The sequence below is a fragment of the Lemur catta genome, chromosome 2 (genome assembly GCF_020740605.2).
Source record: "Lemur catta isolate mLemCat1 chromosome 2, mLemCat1.pri, whole genome shotgun sequence".
Taxonomy (NCBI): Eukaryota; Metazoa; Chordata; class Mammalia; order Primates; family Lemuridae; genus Lemur; species Lemur catta.
The window spans coordinates 6315626-6327930 of record NC_059129.1 but is presented as its reverse complement, the minus strand read 5'-3'; the positions used below and the strand labels follow the sequence as shown (position 1 = coordinate 6327930).

At 47.7% G+C, this 12305-nt stretch overlaps 1 protein-coding gene across 1 annotated transcript in view; it reads left to right on the top strand.

The window, feature by feature from the left end:
- The window catches only part of TMEM186 (transmembrane protein 186), a 108046-nt gene extending 96022 nt beyond the window's left edge, over positions 1-12024 (top strand). The window contains exon 5 of the transcript XR_006733346.1: positions 11520-12024. The gene's annotated coding sequence lies outside the window, so the exon portion shown is untranslated. The remainder of the gene's footprint in view (positions 1-11519) is intronic.
- The last annotated feature ends 281 nt before the right edge of the window (positions 12025-12305 follow it).

Genomic DNA, 12305 nt, shown 5'->3' with positions numbered 1-12305 from the left:
CGCCCGGGTCGCGCGGCGGACTGAGAAGGCGGCAGAGCTGTCACCTGTCGCGGTTTGCCGAGGGGAACGGTCTAGGTGGGGACGCCTCTGCACGTGGGTGGCCGAAAACTCACTCCTCAAAGGAGTTAAACAACTCGCCGCCCAAAGTCACCCACACTCTTAGTGCAGGGACCCCGAGCCTGTGCGGGTCCCCCGCGTGCTGGCTGCCGCATTTGTCACTGTCGTTATCGCTGCTCCTTCGTCCACTCACCAGCTTCCAACGCCAGGTGTGGGACCAAGTAGCAAACGTGGGAAGCTATGTTTGCCGGCAGAATTTCACAAAGGCCCTGCCCCTGAAGAATGTCCTGAAGACGACAAGCAAGAGAGCGCCGCTTCCCATGGCTCTTGCCTGAATTACTGCGTTTTTAGAAGAGATGATCCTGTTCCTGTGTATAAAATAACGTCTGACCGGATTAATGATGATGCCTCTAATCTACACCCAGGAGTACCCTTGCTCCCAAACCTTGATCAGATTTTGCTGTAATGTAACTTTTTTTTTTGAGACAGGATCTAGCGCTGTTGCCCAGGCTGGAGTGCTGGGGCGTCAGCCTGGCCCACAGCAACCTCCAACTCCTGGGCTCAAGCCATCCTCCTACCTCAGCCTCCCAAGTAGCTGGCACTACCACGCCCAGCTAATTTTTTTCTATTTTTAATAGAGATGGGTCTGTTTTGCTGAGGCTGGTCTCGAACTCCTGACCTCAAGCCATCTTCCCGCCTCAGCCTCGCAGAGTGCCAGGATTATAGGTGTGAACCACCAAGCCCAGCCTCTAACGTAACTTCTGAACACACACAGCTGCCACCACCCGTATATTGGGCTGAAACACTGCTTCGGAGCAGCCTTAACAGAACTCTCTGAAAGGGTCCTCCCGGGTTGCATTCCTCAGTAAGACTCTGAAGAAAACTAACTTTAGTTCTTTAAAAGCTTCGTTTTTCTTTAGCTCACAAGGTTGAATCCATAATCTGTCTTAATTGGAGTCTAACAGGATATGAAATCCAATGCAAATGTTAAACTTTAAACTTGAAAGCATCCTAAACCTAAAAGTGGTGGGCACTTTCAGGGCCCTGGAGGCCTTAGTGTGAAACTCAGAAACCTCCATTCATCTTCCAGCAGACCATTGTCACGCCTTTGCTGTGCATTTTCTCTGTGGACCCCACAGGGCTTCGGCAGAGTGGGGTCAGGAAGCTCGGACACTGGCAATTACAGCACAGGCCGGGGGGAGCCTAGCAGAGGCCTCAGGTCTGGGAGAACTTTTGTCACTCTCTCCTCAAACCGGAAAGCCCTTGCTCAGAAGAAGTGAATGGACATCACTGAAGCATCTTCCTGGCAAATAGGCAGCAAGTTTTTGAAGTGCCCAAAGCTGCTTTCTTCCTTTACTGATTCTCCTGCTGTCTGTTCTGTACCTGAGTAGACACACACACACACACACACACACACACACACACACACACACACACCAGGCATACTAGGGGCACATTAACATACACACAGACTCAGGCAGACACACTGATACACACAGATGGATAGACACATATCTGTCCACACAGATGTGCCCATGTAGGTGCCAGGAGAGATGCACACAAATATGCGCATGCAGACCTGCAAACACCCCAAGCTTTCACTTAACAAATATTTGTCAGGTGCCTACTATGTATCAGCCAGTATTCTAGATGTAGGCTGGGAGGGGAGGGAGGAAGACACAAGAAGGAATGAGACAGTCAAGTTTCCTGCCCTCATGGAACTCACATTCTGTTAAGACAGATAAAAAACAATATATAAATACAAACACAGTGTGCCAGGTGGCCATGTGGGTTACAGAGAAGAGCACTGGGGAATGGAAAGAGATCGAGTAGCCTAGGGAGGCCAGGATGCCGTGGCAAGAGATGAGCAGAGGTTGAGTGAGGAGCGGGCCATGCAGGGTCTAGGGGAGGGGATTCCAGGTAGAAGGAACAGCCAGTGCAAAGGCCCTGGGGCAGAACTGTGTTAAGTATATTCCAGCGACAGCATGGAAAGGCTGGCTAGCCCAGAGCAAGCCACGGGATGGGGTAGTACGAATCGAGAATGCAAAGGTAGCCAAGGCCAAAACATTTGGACCACTGTAAGACTCTGTCCCTTATTGTGTGTGAGATGGGGAGCTGTCAGGGATATACACCACACTGATGTGTTCACAGACACGTGTAGACAGGCACAGCAGTACCCACCCATAGACCACAGGTCAACGAACACACAAATATAAACACAGGCGTATGCGGTCACAGATGTGTACACACACATGCACAGACAGCCGCAGCTGGCACCCTTTGTCTCAATTACTTTCAAACAGAGATTTCTTTTTTCAAAACAGAAGTGTCAGCATCAATTTCACAGTTAGTGTTGATAAAAATGGGAAGTTGATAGGATGACCAAGTAACACAAATAAGAAAAAAATCATTTTTAAGGAAACAGATTGTGTTTCCTGACCCCCCTCCACCCCCCACCCCCCCCCCACCCCCCGCCAGGACAGTACACTGAGAGCCAGATGGGCATCTTGGACTGGATTCTAGTCCTAGTTCTCTCTGTAGTTCACTGAGGGCTCTCTCAGTTACCCCCAGGGGATGTTGTGCTTGTGGGGAGGGCATGAGGAAGGTGGCGTTCACACCCCTGGGAGTTTTGTCTTTAAATTTAAAACAAGCAGAAGGATCCTTTAAAAACGAAGTCCAATCACATCCCTCCTCTGATCAAACGCTTTGAGACTCCATCTTGGATAGAAAGAGAAGCCAGTATATCGGGGGTTCGAGACACCCCCGATATAACCGGGTCCCCAAGCAGTGTGTGCTGCAAGAGATGGGAGAGACAAAGACATGGACACAAAAAGTAAGGAGAAAGGGTGCGGGGAAGATCAGGGGACCACCAGCTTTCCCTTGAGCCAGGTGTACTGACTGAAAGCTAGCACCCATTTTTATTCTCTTTTTCATGCTATAGATTACAGTGATTTCACGTGAAAAGCTCATGGGTTACAATGTGTAGAAGTTTCAAGTCTCCCCTAAAAGTCACAAGATGCCTTTGCTAATTACTCTTCTATCTATAAAAGCAGGAACACAGCTCGTTACTAAGCACAACTACGCTTTAAGGTATGTCTAGAGAGTAACTCTGAACTCAGCAGCTGTGGCCCATTCGATTGAGGAACAGAGATTAGTACTCCTTACTGGGAGGTTAGCTCCCCATCAACTGAGGGATTCTACTGAGAAAGGGGAGGGAAGGAACTCAACCTGGTGTTTTTTAAGAATTGGAGCCTGGCGTCCTTTCTCCCAGGCTGACATTTTGCAATCTTTCTCTACACCCGTGGGTGGCTTTCATGTCAAGCCGCTCTGTGGCTTTTTAGGGATGAGGCCCCTCAGGCTTTAAGGTGGGAGTCTGCTTTGCTGTACTCCCAGATCGGTAGAATGTCCCCCAGCTAGGCAGTTAACTTCCACCCTTATCCCCGGCTCCTGCTCAGGCAGCATTCCTTCACCTCCTCTCCTCCCACGGCCTCAGAAATGGGGTCCCTAAGGCCCAGTGGTTTTATCCCCATCACCAGTATTCGCACAATCCTCCTCTCCCCATCTCTTCTCCTCTCCTCGCTCCAGCCACACTGACCTCCTCACTGTCCCTCCCACCCCAGCCATGATCTCCTTCAAGTCCTTCTTACTGGCTGTTCCGTTGGCCCAAGAAGCTTCAACTCTGGACACCCACCTGCCCTGCTTGGTCACCTCAGCTCCCTTTCCATTCTGCGGGTGTCCTTCTCTCTGTCTTGCAGAAGGCATTCATGAGGAGGAGGAGGAACTGAAAACTCTCGAGAGCCGTTCTGTCCAATATGGTAGCCGCTAGCCACAGGTAGTATTTAAGTTTAAATGTAAATGAGTTAGGCTAGATGCAGTGGCTTCCACCTGTAGTCCCAGCTGTAATGGGAGGCTGAGATGGGAGGATTGTTTGAGGCCAGGAGTTCAAGACCAGCCTGGGCAATGTAGTGAGACCCCCCTCCCCCATCTCTACAAAAAACTTTAAATTAGCTGCACTTGGTGGCATGCACCTGTAGTCCTAGCTACTCCTGTGGCTGAGCTGGGAGGATCCCTTAAGCCAAGGAGTCTGAGGCTGCAGTGAGCTATGATTGCATCACTTCACTCCAGCCTGGGTGACAGAGCAAGATGCTGTCTCTAAAAAGTAATTTAAAAAATTTAAATGAGTTAAAATGTAATGAAATGAAATATTCAGTTCCTCTGTCATTGAATAAGTCACATTTCAAGGGCTCAGTAGCCACACGTGGCTGGTGGCTGCTGTATTGGACAGCTCCAGATATAGAACAGTTTCATCATCCCAGAAACGTCTGTTGGCTACTCCTGCCTTACACATATTATGGTTTCTCGGGGCTTTTACTCAAGAGTCACTTGCAAAAGTCCCTCCTTCAGAGACAGCCATGGCACAGTCCCCAGTCCTCAAACAATGAGGATCGCCCAAGGGTCCAAGAAGCCCGTGAGATCGTCACACATGACATCTATCAGCAAAGCCTCTGGCACAGCCCACTGGCATGCCGTGTCTCCTTCTCCTAGCCATGAAGTCCCCACTCCCTTTCAAGGGTGGGTGCATTGGGAGGTATATTAGTTTCCTATAGCAGATTACCATAAATTTGGTGGCTTAAAAAAAGAGAAATGTATTCCCTCACAGTTTTGGAGACTGGAAGTACAAAATTGAGGCATCAGCAAAGCTGTACTCCGTCTGAAAACTCTAGGAGGGAATCTTTCCTTGCTTCTTCCAGCTTCTGTCTGGTGGCTCCAGGCATTCCTTGGCTTCGGGTGGCCTAACTCCATTTGCCTCCGTCTTCCTATGGCCTTCTTTCTGTGTGTCTCCTCTTCTTATGACCAACAGCCAACAGTCACTGGATTTAGGGCCTACCCTAAAATCTAGGATGATTTCATCTCAAGATCCTTAACTAATTACACCTGCAAATACCCTGTTTTCAAGTGAGGTCCCATTCACAGGTACAGGGTTAGTACTTGAATATGGGGGACACGTTTGACCCACAGTAGAAATCAGCTTGGATTAGATGCTCCAGGGACACAGCTCTTCAGCCCACAGCTGTGTGAGTTGCCCCATCTGTTCGAGTCCTCCTAGCTGAGGCTTCAGACATTGTGGAGCAGAGACAAGCCAGCCCTGCCGTGCTCTGTCTGGACTGCTATCGATTGAATGCATGTGTCCCCCAAATTCATAGGTCGAAACCTGATCCCCAATGTGATGGTATCTGGAGGTTGGGCCTTTGGGAGGTGTCTTAGTCTGTTGGTGTTGCTATAACAGAATACCTGAGGTGGGGTAATTTAGAAAGAAAAGAGGTTTATTTGGCTCATGGTTCTGCAGAGTGTATGAGGAGCACGGCACCAACATCTGCTTCCGGCGAGGATGTCAGGAAGCTTCCACTCATGGTGGAAGATCACATGCCGAGAGAGGAAGGAAGAGACGGAGGAGGAGGTGCCAGGCTCTTTTTAACAACCAGCTCTTGGGGGAACTCTCAAGGGAACTAACAGAGCAAGAACTCTTTCACTAAGGTGAGGAGGGCACCAAGCCATTCAGGAGGGATCCACGCCCATGACCCCAGCACTTCCCATGAGGCTCCACCTCCAATATTGGGGATTGAAAGTCAACACGAGGTTTGGAGGATCACATATCCAGACTATGGCAGGACGTGATTATGTCACGAGGTTGGAGCCCTTGTGAATGGGATTAGTGTCCTTATAAAAAAGATCCCAGATTACCGGATGATTGATGTACAAGAAAAAAAAAAAAAAAGACCCCAGAGAGCTGCCTCACCCCTTCTGCCATGTGAGGACACAGCAAAAAGACAGCCATCTCTGAACCAGGAAGCAGGCCCTCACCTGACATGGAATCTGCTGGCACCTTGATCTTGGACTTCCCAGCTTCTAGAAGTGTGAGAAATAAATGTCTGTTGTTTATAAGGCACCCAATGTATGGTATTCTGTTATAGCATCCCAAATGGCCTTGGAGACCAACCCACAGACGTCATGAACATAAGAAATGGGTTACTGTTTATACCACAATTCTGGGGTCGTTTTCTCCCTGTCATTAGATAAGGAGAGAGACAACCAGCCTTTCTTTGCGGGCCAAGACAAGGCAGTAGCTGGGGAGGTGGGGAGAGCCCTCCGTTCCTGAGTTCCAGTTACGCACAGTGCACCCTGCTGGCCCCGTCACGTTTTGTTCTTCCTTCATCCTCACACTCACCCCGAGGCTCAGAGAGGTGAAGCGTCTTGCTCAACGCCGCTCAGCTAATGAGATGCAGCCTCAGGTCTCCAACACGTCCCAGTGTCTGTCGGGTGGAGACTTAGAGTGCAAGCCCTCTCTAGTGTCCTAGGCAGGTCTTTGTCTTTGTGGGTCTCCTCCAGGCTTGGCGAGGCAAGGGTTAAGGCTGGAGCTCACATGCGCTGGAGTGTCCATTACTCCCACCACCTGGACTAATGACAAATCACGGATGCGGCCAGGGGAAGGTGAGTGAACTGCCAGATGTGTGTTAAGAAACCAGCTTGCAGGAAATTGCTATCAGGCAATTATTATTAGCTTGGTTATTCAACACAGCCCTTTCTGCAAAGGTCGTGCGTTTATCAAATACTTGATGTGTTTTCCCAGTCAGCCCTAGAAGATTTTGTCCTCCTGGAGAGAGAGCTTGTCCCCCAGGACTGCTGAGAGTGGGTGATTATAATTCTCCCCTCTGCCTCCCGTCAGCTCATAACAGCAGCTGCTTTCAATGCACAGCAGTTGCCTCTGGTCCCTGGTTCTGTGCACAGATGCGCGAGATTGACCTTCAGGTGCACAGAGTGGGGTTCAAATCCCCAGCTTGGCCACTTATTTATCATATTCATTCATTCAATACCTAATTTTGGAGAGCTTTGTACATGCTAGGTACTCGGGCAATCACTTCTTTGAAACTTAATTTTCTAATTTCTCCAGTACAATACCTTTCTTGAAGTGTTGTATTGAGAATGAGTGACATATAACCCGTGGAAAGTTCCAGGCAATGACTCCCCTCCCCTTCCTGAGGTAATCTAACCGGATCTGTTGTATTTTTAAGAACCCATCAATTTCACTCACTTCACCAAGTCATACTGTTAGATGAAAAAAAGCAAGTTACAGAGCCATCCATACTGTATAAGATCAGTTACATAAAAGAAAAAAAGCTCACAAAATATGTTTTCTCAGGCTAGATGCATATTCCATAAAATGCACAGAAAAAAGTCTGAGAAAATGAGCTCAAAGTAAAACAGTGGTTTCTTCTTGGGAGGGGGCTTATGTGGGGGCAGGTCCAGGAGGAATTTCTGTTAAGTTTTAAAAAGCTGTGTCATATATTACTTATATAGTTAAAAATTTATTTTAAAATGAAAGTGCAAAGGAGTTTTCACTGGTCAAATGTGAGATAATTTGAGCATGTAAATGAAGAGTGACAAGACTAAAGTATGACACATTGAATCAAAACAATTCCTATAAACAGGTGCTCAAAAAAATGCTTGCACAAGAATGTTCATAATAACACTATAGTCGCCAAAAAAATGAAAAAAACCCAGATATCTGTTAACTGAGTAATGGATAAACAAAATGTGGTACATCCATATAATGTTATATTATTCAGCCAAAGAAAGATGAACCCCAAACACATTATGCTAAGTGAAATCTCAGACACAAAATATCACATATTGTATGATTCAATTTATATGAAATGTCCAGAAAAGGCAAATCTGTAGAGACAATAAGCAGAGTACTGGTTACCAGGGACTGAGGCAGGCAGAGTGGGCAGTGACTGCTTAGGGTGTGGGGAATCTTCTTTTGGGGTGACAAAAATGGCTTGGAAATAGAGGCGATGTTTGCACAGCACTGTGAATATACTAAATGCCACTGAAATGTACATTTTCAATGGTGACTTTTATGCTATATGAGTTTTATTTCAATAAAAAATACATGAGGCCATACTGATATTAAAATAACTTTTAAGAGGGAGGGAGTGTATGAAAAGCTCCAACAAATACACATGGAGGAAGGGTGACTAGAAATAGAAAGACAGTCTTTAAAGCCACCGTAAGAATGAGTGATCCAGGTGAGAGTCATCAATGGATATTAAAACCTTTGGGAGAAAGACTTTTTCAGGGAGAGAACGGGATTTTCACAAACTCCCAAAGCATCAAATTGAGATATAAGTCACATATCATAAAATTTACCATTTTAAAGTGTACAAATCAGTGATTTTTAGTATATTCACAAGCTTGTGTGCAACCATCACTGCTAGCTAATTCCAGGACATTTTCACCGGCCCCCCCAAAAGTCACTCCTGCCAACCATGTCTGCTTTTTATCCCTGTAGATTTGCTCATTTTGGATAATTCTTATAAATAAATTCATACAACATGTAGCCTTTGTATCTGGCTTCTTTCACTTCGCAACATGTTTTCAAGGTTCATCCATGTTGTAGCAAGAATCGGTGTTTCATTCCTTTTTATGGCTGAATAACATTCCACTGTATGCACAGACTGCATTTTGTAATCAAAGTCTGATTTTTTTTTTTTTTTTGAGACAGGGTCTTACTCTGTTTCCCATGCTAGAGTGCAGTGGCATCATCATAGTTCACTACAACCTTAAACTCTTGGGCTCAAGCGATCCTCCTGCCTCAGCCTCCTGAGTACCTGGGACTACAGCCTCATGCCACCATGCCCAGCTAATTTTTAAATTTTTTTTTTGTAGAGATGGGATCTTGCTATGTCCCCCAGGCTGGTCTCAAACTCCTGGGCTCAAGGAATCCTCCCGCCTCAGCCTCCCTAAGTGCTGGGATTACAGGTGTGAACCACTGTGCCCGGCCTTGTTTCTATTTTATTTAAACTACATCTGGGCACAGGTTGATCTCTTCTAACTGGTAAGGGGGCGGTGACTCTGGATCACGAACCTGTGTCCTGGTCAGTAGTGCCCAGACGAATGTAAGATCCACTGGGCATCTTGTATATTTTGTTGCTTTTCACCCTCATGACAACCCTACGGGTGAAGCGTTATTGTTCCTGTTTTATACATGAGGAGCAGAGAGGTTAAGCTCTATGCCCAAGACCCTTTTATTTTTCCCTTCTCTTTATTTCTTAAAACATTTTTTTAAAAAAATTAATAAACTTTATTTTTACAGAAGTTTTAGGTTCCCAGCAAAATTGAGTAGAAAATACAGAGATTTCCCATATATCCTCTGGCTCCTTCCCCCAAGTCCCCTTCTAGCAAAGTCCCCCAGTATGTGGTCTTTTCAGGTTGGCTTCTTTCACTTTGTGATATGCATTTGAAGTTCTTCCATACCTTTTCATGGCTGGATAGCTCATTTCTTTTTTAGTGCTGAGTAATTTTCCATTGTCTGGATGGACCTCAGTTTTAATCCATTCACCTACTGAGGGACATTTTGATTGCTTCCAAATTTTGGCAATTATAAATAAAGCTGCTATAAACATCTGTGGGCAGGTTTTTTGTATGGACATCAATTTTCACTTCATTTGGATAAATACCAAGGAGCACGATTGCTGAATCATATGCTGAGAATATGTTCAGTTTTGTAAGAAACAATCTGCTTCCCAGAGTGGCTTGTACCATTCTGCATTCCCACCGGCAATGAACAAGTATTCCTGCTGCCAGCATTCAGTGTTGTCAGTGACCTGGATTTTGGCCATTCTGATAGGTATGTAGTGGTATCCCATTGTTGTTTTAGTTTGCAATTCCCTAACGACATTCTTATTTTTGTTGTGGAATATAGCACTCATATAACACATCATATACAGTATATGAAGTGTAACAAATAGTTATGGGGCAAACATCCACATAATTGACAAAGAATTCAAGTTACAGACATTGCCAGAACCCCAGAAAGCCCTGTGTATTCCCACTTCCCTTCCTTTGAATAACCACCATCCTTTTTTCTGTGCTACTTGGTTAGGTGCTTAGTTATTTATTGTTTTTATAGTTTCACTGCCTAAATATGCACCCCTCAATGTAGTTTAGTTTTGCTTTGCTTTCACTCTCTCACGGCAATCAGACATTCTGGTAGATATTTTGCTTTGATTGGCTAAAACCCGGGCAGGACTAGGCACAGAAAGACAAATACCGAATGACCTGCCCTGTGTGTAGAGTCTAGACAAGTTGAACTCATAGAAGCAGAGAGTAAAACGGTGGTTACCAGAGGCTGGGGGGTGGGGGAATGGGGAGATGTTGGTCAAAGGATACAAAATTTCAGCTAGATGAGGGAGTAAACTCAAGAGATACATTGTACATCATGGTCACTGCAGTTAATAACACTGTATTGTATTCTTGAAAATCGCTGAGAGATTTAAAGTGCTCTTACCACAAAAGGTGCTAAGTATGTGAGGCAATGCATACACTAGAGTGATTTAGCCATTCCTCCATGTACACGTATATCAAAACAGCGTATGTCATGCACCATAAATAAACAATCTTTACTTGTCAGGTAAACAACACACCACACCAAACCAAAACAATACAATAGGGGGGCAGACAATGGCTGGGTTAACGCCACTGGTTCGGCAGACCGGCGGTTTTAGGAAATGGGATTTGGCACAGGCCGCTGCTCTATGGCTCCCCGTACACCCGGATGTTTGCAATGGTCCCTCGTTGAAAAAAGACACAGTGTCAATGACACGCACACTTGGAATCCACGAGGAGAGAAAACAAAAGCAATGTCTGGAGGTGAAAATATTGCGAAGCTCTGATCTCCTCCGACCGCCCACAATTATTGCTAATATTGGCATTAACAGTTCACCTGATGACTAAGTCTTGAAACCAGCAGCACCCAGTGGAAGTTTCTGCGATGGGGAAGTTCTCTAACGCATCTGCTCAGTGGGAGAGCCGCGAACCAGGCTTGCGCGGCAAGTGCCAATGAGAGGCTGAGTTGTTAATTTACATTAATTGACTTAAATTTAAATAGCCACGCATGGCCAGTGGCTACCTTACTGGATAGCGCAGCTCAAATCTAATACGTCTGGAGACCCAGTGTGTGCCAGGCAGCATTCTAGGTGCTGGGGGATGGAGGACGAGCCAGGTGGGCATGGCTTCTGCCCCCCCGAGCTCACAGCCCGCTGGGGGAGACGGATGTTGTCAGTTGAGTGATTGCGCAAGCGAATGCAAGGTTGCACGTGTGCCCTGGGCAGGGCTGGACGGCCGTGGGGCGCTGTGGGGTCACAGCACAGGCAAACCCGGGGCCCCTGCAGGCGCTGAGACGCAGGGAAGGATCACAGTTATTGATGGCAGGAGGGGAGGGGAGGGCGCCCCAGGCAGGGGAGCAGCGTGGGCAAACGCCCTGCGGTGGGAAGGAGCGAGGACTCTGGGTCTCGGCCGGCCATAGTGGTTGGGCAGGGCGAGGAGGAAGAGGAGGAGGAGGAGGAGGAGGAGAGTGTGTGTGTGTGTGGGTTTGATCTGCTCTCCCCTTGCCTTCCCTGCAGCCTCAGTGACCCTCGCCGGAATCAGCATCTACATCACGGACTCGGCCGCCGCCTTCCGGCAGGCGCTGTGTCCCCTGGAGGAGAAGGCGCTCCTGGAGCAGGTGGACATCCGCTTCGGCTGGTCCCTGGCCCCGGGCTGGATCAGCTTCGTCGCGGAGCTGCTCACGGGGGCGGCCTTCCTGGCAGCAGCCCGCGTGCTCGGCCTGAGGCGGAGGCAGGACCAGGCCGCGTGAGCCTAGACGCCGCCGGGTGTGGCGGTGGAGGGGAGGCCTGGGCGCCTCACGGACGCATCGCGCTGGCTGTAGCCTCCTCCTCCTCCTCAGAGGCCACCAGGGGAGGACGGGGCCCAGCCCTGAAATCCCTGTGGACCGAGCTCGGGGTCGGGCTGCTGTCCTAGTGCCACCTGCGCTGCCCTGTGTGGGAAGTGCCCTGTGCTGCTCATGTATGTGTGTCCGTGTGGCGTGGGGAGGCCTGAGGGAGTATCAAACCTGCATCACCTGAAATAAATAACAACAATCCTTTAATCAATTGCAGACTTCTACAGATTGCAGTGTCCATCTGCCTCCTTTGGCCTCATTTCATCCTCACCCATGTCCTCCGGATCAGCTCTTCTTTGTTAAGGAAATGTTAGGGTGATCAGAGAGGTTCGGTAACTTGTGCAGAGGTGCACAGCGAGCTCGTGGCATACTCCTTGCTTCAAGACCAGGACTCTGTCCTTTAACACAGGTTTTCTGGGCAGGCCTCTTGCTGGTTGGCCGCTGTGGGTATCAGGTATGAGATATACTC